Below are 7,189 nucleotides of genomic sequence, written 5' to 3' on the forward strand. Positions count from 1 at the left end.
TTGCCTCCCCTTGTCTTGTGATGTCTGATGAGTCCCAGCTGTGCTCTCCTCCTGTTTCACATTCCCTAATTACCTCAGTATGTATTTAAGCCCTGTGTTTTTCCCTGCCTGTTGTTGCGTCCTCCACATTGGTTGTGTGTGTGTTCATTGTCGTCTACCGTCAGCATCTCCGGTCTAGTTAAGTTTAAGTTGTTGTTTATGTAATGCCAAGCGTGATTCTCCAGCAAATAAAGCTGCCGTTTAAGTTCATGCTTTGTCTCCGAGTCCTGCACGTGGGTCCAGCCACTGACAGCCACACAACTCACCGTGACATGCACAGCCTCATGAATTCATTTTCATTGATGAAGCTGGATTCGACCTGTGCAAAACAAGACGACGGGGTCGTAATGTAATTGGCCAAAGGGCAATTGTGAACGTCCCAGGGCAGCGCGGGGGAAATATCACATTGTGTGCCGCCATAAGCCTTCGAGGGCTTCTGCATCATCATGCAAAACTAGGTCCATACAATAGCCAACATATACTCACATTTCTAGATGCTCTCCATAATATAGTTGTACAGAACAGACCAGATCAGCCCAGGTTTGTGGTGATATGGGATAATGTCAGTTTCCATCGGGCTGCTCTGGTCCAGGCCTGGTTCTCCAACCACAATCAACTTGAAGTGGTATACTTGCCCCCTTACTCACCATTTTTAAACCCTATAGAGGAATTTTTTTCGGCTTGGAGATGGCGTGTGTATGACCGCCAACCACATGCCCGCATGCCTCTTCTGCAGGCAATGGAACAGGCCTGCGGCGACATTCAGGTGACAGCAATCCATGGATGGTTTCGACATGCAAGGGGATATTTTCCCCGGTGCCTAGCGGGAGAAGACATTGCTTGCGATGTCGATGAGGTCCTGTGGCCAGACCCCAACAGACGGCGGGATCCATGAGCCCACGTATGCACAATTGTCATGATTTTTTGTGTTTACAGTATAGTGTTTTTTCTATTACTGTATTATGTTTTTTTTTTTTTTTTGCTTTATCTGAATTCATGGTACTGCAATGTACAGTGCTGCAATGTACAATATTGAGTAGGCCTATTCGCTTTTTTGGTTGTTTAAAAAATTGTGTCTCCTGAAAATATGCCTTCTGAATAAACAATGAAAATCAAAGACTGCAGTGTTTTATATAAAATAGACTAGTGTGTTCCCCCTGATCTGAAAGTGTTTGCATATGATGCAAGTATGTGTCATTTTGTCAACAGAGTTACATTTTGACAAAGGAATGTTAGGTTTTGATAGCAGAGTTTAGGTTTTGAGAGTAGAGTTTCAATTTGGCACAGATGTGAATGGTATATTTCCCAGTGTTGTGTCATGTTTACTTGTGTTTAGAGTTTTGGCACAATGAGCGAAGTTTTGCAAAATGTGTTCAAGCAACGGGCAAAAACTGTAACACATAGTGAGTGAGAAGGTGACTGGAAAGGAAAAACTCAATGCATCATGGGAATCCCCGGCAGCCTACGTCTATTGCAGCATAACTAAGGGAGGATTCAGGGTCACCTGGTCCAGCCCTAACTATATGCTTTAGCAAAAAGGAAAGTTTTAAGCCTAACCTTGAAAGTAGAGATAGTGTCTGTCTCCTGAATCCAAACTGGAAGCTGGTTCCACAGAAGAGGGGCCTGAAAACTGAAGGCTCTCCCTCCCATTCTACTTTTAAATACTCTAGGAACAACAAGTAAGCCTGCAGAGCGAGAGCGAAGTGCTCTAATAGGGTGATATGGTACTACAAGGTCATTAAGATAAGATGGGGCCTGATTATTTAAGACCTTGTATGTGAGGAGCAGGATTTTGAATTCAATTCTGGATTTAACAGGAAGCCAATGAAGGGAAGCCAAAACAGGAGAAATATGCTCTCTCTTTCTAGTCCCTGTCAGTACTCTTGCTGCAGCATTTTGGATTAACTGAAGACTTTTCAGGGAGTTTTTAGGACATCCTGATAATAATGAGTTACAGTAGTCCAGCCTGGAAGTAATGAAGGCATGAACTAGTTTTTCAGCATCACTCTGAGACAGGATATTTCTAATTTTAGAGATGTTGCGCAAATGGAAGAAAGCAGTCTTACATATTTGTTTAATATGTGCCTTGAAGGACATGTCCTGGTCAAAAATGACTCCAAGGTTCCTCACAGCATTACTGGAGGCCAAGGTAATGCCATCCAGAGTAAGGATCTGCTTAGATACCATATTTCTAAGATTTTCAGGGCCGAGTACAATAACCTCAGTTTTATCTGAATTAAGAAGCAGGAAGTTAGCGGCCATCCAGGTCTTTATGTCTTTAAGACATTCCTGCAGTTTAACTAATTGGTGTGTGTTACCTGGCTTCATGGATAGATAGAGCTGCGTATCATCTGCATAGCAGTGAAAATTTATGCTATGTCTTCTAATGATGCTACCTAGGGGAAGCATGTATAATGTAAATAGAATTGGTCCTAGCACTGAACCCTGTGGAACTCCATAATTAACCTCAGCATGTGAAGAGGACTCTCCATTTACTTGAACAAATTGGAGTCTATTAGATAGATATGATACAAACCACTGCAGTGCAGTACCTGTAATACCTACAGCATGTTCTAATCGCTCTAATAGGATATTATGGTCGACAGTATCAAACGCTGCACTGAGGTCTAGCAGGACAAGCACGGAGATGAGTCCACTGTCAGAGGCCATAAGAAGATCATTTGTAACCTTCACTAAAGCTGTTTCTGTGCTGTGATGAGCTCTGAAACCTGACTGAAACTCTTCAAATAAGCCATTCCTCTGCAGATGATCTGTTAGCTGTTTGACAACTACTCTTTCAAGGATTTTTGATATGAAAGGAAGGTTGGAGATTGGCCTGTAATTAGCTAAGACAGCTGGGTCTAGAGATTGCTTTTTAAGTAAGGGTTTAACTACAGCCACCTTGAAGGCCTGTGGTACATAGCCAATTATTAGAGATAGATTGATCATATTTAAGATTGAAGAATTAATTAATGGCAGGACTTCTTTGAGCAGTTTTGTAGGAATGGGGTCTAAAAGACACGTTGATGGTTTGGAGGAAGTAATTATTGAAGTTAACTCAGAAAGATCGATTGGAGAAAAAGAGTCTAACTTAACATCAATGGTACTAAAAGTAGCTGTAGATAATATTACATCTGTGGGATGATTATTGGTAATTTTTTCTCTAATGATAAAAATTTTATTTCTGAAGAAGTTCATGAAGTCATTACTAGTTAACGTTAAAGGGATGGTTGGCTCAGTAGAGCTCTGACTTTTTGTCAGCCTGGCTACAGTGCTGAAGAGAAACCTGGGGTTGTTCTTATTTTCTTCAATCAGTGACGAATAGTAAGATGTTCTGGCTTTGCGGAGGGCTTTCTTATAAAGCAGCAAACTATTTCTCCAGGCTAAATGATGATCCTCTAAATTTGTGACACGCCATTTCCTCTCCAGCTTACGAGTTATCTGCTTTAGGCTACGTGTTTGAGAATTATACCACGGAGTCAGGTACTTCTGATTTGAGACCTTAGTTTTCACAGGAGCTACAGTATCCAGAGTCGTACGTAGTGAGGAGGTAAAATTATTAACAAGATAATCGACCTCTGTTGGAGTAGCGTTCAGATAGCTGCTCTGCTCTATGTTGGTACAGGGCATTGAAGATGATAACAGTGGGTGGATTATATTCTTAAACTTAGTTACAGCACTTTCAGAAAGACATCTACTTTGATAAAGTCTACTCTCCACTGCTGTGTAATCAATTATTGTAAATGTAAATGTTATCAGGAAATGATCAGACAGCAGAGGGTTTTCAGGAAACACTGTTAAATGTTCAGTTTCTATGCCATATGTTAAAACAAGATCTAGAGTGTGATTAAAGTGGTGGGTGGGTTCTTTTACATTTTGAGAGAAGCCAATTGAGTCTAATAACAGATTAAATGCAATTTTGAGGCTGTCATTTTTAGCATCTACATGGATGTTAAAATCACCCACAATAATTATTTTATCAGAGCTGAGCACTAAATCAAATAAAAAGTCTGAGAAATCAGAGAGAAACTCTGTGTAAGGCCCAGGTGGACGATAGATGATAACAAGTAAGACTGGTTTCTGAGTTTTACAGCTGGGGTGGACAAGGCTAAGCATCAGGCTTTCAAATGAATTAAAAGTCTGTCTTGGTCTTTCGTTAATTAATAGACTGGTGTGAAAAATTGCTGCCACACCGCCCCCTCGGCCTGTGCTTCGAGGTTTCTGGTAGTTAGAATGATTCGGGGGTGTTGATTCATTTAAACTAACATAATCATCCTGCTGCAACCAGGTTTCTGTAAGGCAGAGTAAATCGATTTGTTGGTCAATTATTAAGTCATGTACTAACAGAGACTTGGAGGAGAGAGACCTAATATTTAATAATCCACATTTCACTGTTTTACTCTTTGGTTCAGATGTGGATTCTGTATTGTTCTTTCTTTTTGATTTTTTATGTTTAAGTTTTTTATTGCTGGTTTTTGGTTTGTTTTTTGTCTGTTTGGGAGCTGACACAGTCTCAATGGAGATGGTTTTTTGGGGGGGTAGCGGGAGGAGAGAAGCTGCAGAGAGGCACGTAAGACTGCAACTCTGCTTCCTGGTCCCAACTCTGGATAGTCAGATTTTGGGGGGTTTAATAAATTTGTCCATATTTCTAGAAATGAGAGCTGCTCCATCCAAAGTGGGATGGATGCCGTCTCTCCTAACAAGACCAGGTTTCCTCCAGAAGGTTTGCCAATTATCTATGAAGCCCACATCGTTTCTGGGACACCACTCAGACAGCCAGCAATTTAAGGAGAACATGCGGCTAAACATGTCACTCCTGGTCTGATTGGGGAGGGGACCAGAGAAAACTACAGAGTCCGACATTGTTTTGGCAAAGTTGCACACCGATTCAATATTGATTTTAGTGACCTCCGATTGGCGTAACCGGGTGTCATTACTGCCGACGTGAATTATGATCTTACTGTATTTACGTTTACCCTTAGCCAGCAGTTTTAAATTTCCTTCAATGTCGCCTGCTCTGGCCCCTGGAAGGCAATTGACTATGGTTGCCGGTGTCTCTAGCTTCACATGTCTGAGAACAGAATCACCAATTACCAGAGTTTGACCCCCGGCGGGTGTGTCGCCGAGTGGGGAAAAACGGTTAGACACATGAACAGGTTGGTGGTGTACCTGAGAGCAAGAGGAACAGGAGGAGGAGGAGGAGGTCGAAGAGGCCATGCACGGACCCATATTTCTGATGATATAAGAGCAACTTTGGTGGACCATGTCATCAACCATGGCCTGACTATGAGGGAAGCTGGGCAGAGAGTCCACCCACATCTAAGCCGCTTCACAGTGGCATCTGTAATACGAACATGCCGACTAGAAAACAGGTATGTCGTCACCTCTCTACCTTCTACTCTACTCAGATGGTTTTCATAGCACTGTTCTACAGTATATCACATTACCATATCAAGTGTACAGGGTATTGCAGGGTGCTAATGCTCCTTTTGCAGCCAAAGTGGTAGTTTTTGTGAAACATACCATGATTACTTATATTGAAGTACAGTGTTGTACAGTGGATGATACAGTATATACAGTAAAGTACTGTAAGAAAAATAAGCAAACTGATGACAATATGTGGTTGTATTTCTCTAGAACGACTCGAAGACCTTCTGGGGGAGGACGCCAACGCCTGTTCACACAACAGCAGGAACTTGCCGTTGTGGACCTAGTGAGGGCAGACAATGCCATCCGTCTCCACCAGCCACGAAAGACAATACTTGCAGACAGGCAAGTGTTCAACAACATAAACCATGTGAGCATCACCACCATCAGACACATCTTGGGAAAACACAGCATCACCATGAAGCAGCTCTACAGAGTCCCATTTGAGATGAACAGTGACAGGGTCAAAGGACTTCGAGCTGAATATGTACGGGTAAGTGTAACTGTCCTTTACATTTACAATACAGTATTGGTGAAATCCAGTAGCAGCTGAATATGTACCATATCAGTACCACATGGATCCATTCTGAGAGCTACACAGGTACCTGTGTGATGGGGTGAGGGTTCTGTATGTGTAGCACTGTAGTACAGTAATATGTTCTCTTTTTTTTTTTTTACAGAGAATCTTGGCCATGGATGGAGCTGCACAGCCTCATGAATTCATTTTCATTGATGAAGCTGGATTCGACCTGTGCAAAACAAGACGACGGGGTCGTAATGTAATTGGCCAAAGGGCAATTGTGCACGTCCCAGGGCTGCTCTGGTCCAGGCCTGGTTCTCCAACCACAATCAACTTGAAGTGGTATGCTTGCCCCCTTACTCACCATTTTTAAACCCTATAGAGGAATTTTTTTTTCGACTTGGAGATGGCGTGTATATCTTGGCACATAGCATTATCTGTTATTATATAAAACCTTGGAGAAAGGGGACCTCAGATCAGCTAAAACATGAGTAAAGCCAGACGGTAATTCTTTCCTGTCACGGAGTGGCCAAAACAGCATCTTCAGCCAAGTCACAAGCACCCACCTCCGATGGGTCAGCTGGAGGCTCTTACAGTGTCATATTCTTATTAATGGCGATTAGCCTCAACAGAGCAAGTCTGCATTTTCGTTTCACTTGTTTGATTGTAACTTTATTTGGTTACAGAGAAAAACTAAATGAATGAAATGAAAAAGAAAAAAAACATCTGTAGCTATGTAGGATTTTTCCAGTATATTCATATTTTTTGAACCTTATTGTTTTCTAACCGGTTTCACTATAACTGCTTAAACACCCTCTTTTTTTTTTACATTGACAGCAAAGTGAAGGGGCTGACGGGCCTTTCAAACATCTTGATTCCCTTTAGCTGGACTGCCATATCTCTTATTGATAACCTGTCCAGTTTCATTAGCATATCTAATTCATACATAACTCACATAAACTGATGAGTATGCATGAATCCCCAGGGTCAATATTTCATTTTTGCTCCATTTGCACAATCATTGAATTTCTGGGAGAATGGGAGATTGTGCAGGTGCAAATGTGTGTGTTATGTGTATTACATGAAGGTGTGACAAGTAGACAGATAATAATTAGATTCTGATTAGATTTGGATCAAAGACATAGTCTATGTATTACTTGCATTAGGATTGGAGTTCATAGCTTAACAGCCAAATATCCAAAT

The sequence above is a fragment of the Pelmatolapia mariae genome, linkage group LG23 (genome assembly GCF_036321145.2).
Source record: "Pelmatolapia mariae isolate MD_Pm_ZW linkage group LG23, Pm_UMD_F_2, whole genome shotgun sequence".
Taxonomy (NCBI): Eukaryota; Metazoa; Chordata; class Actinopteri; order Cichliformes; family Cichlidae; genus Pelmatolapia; species Pelmatolapia mariae.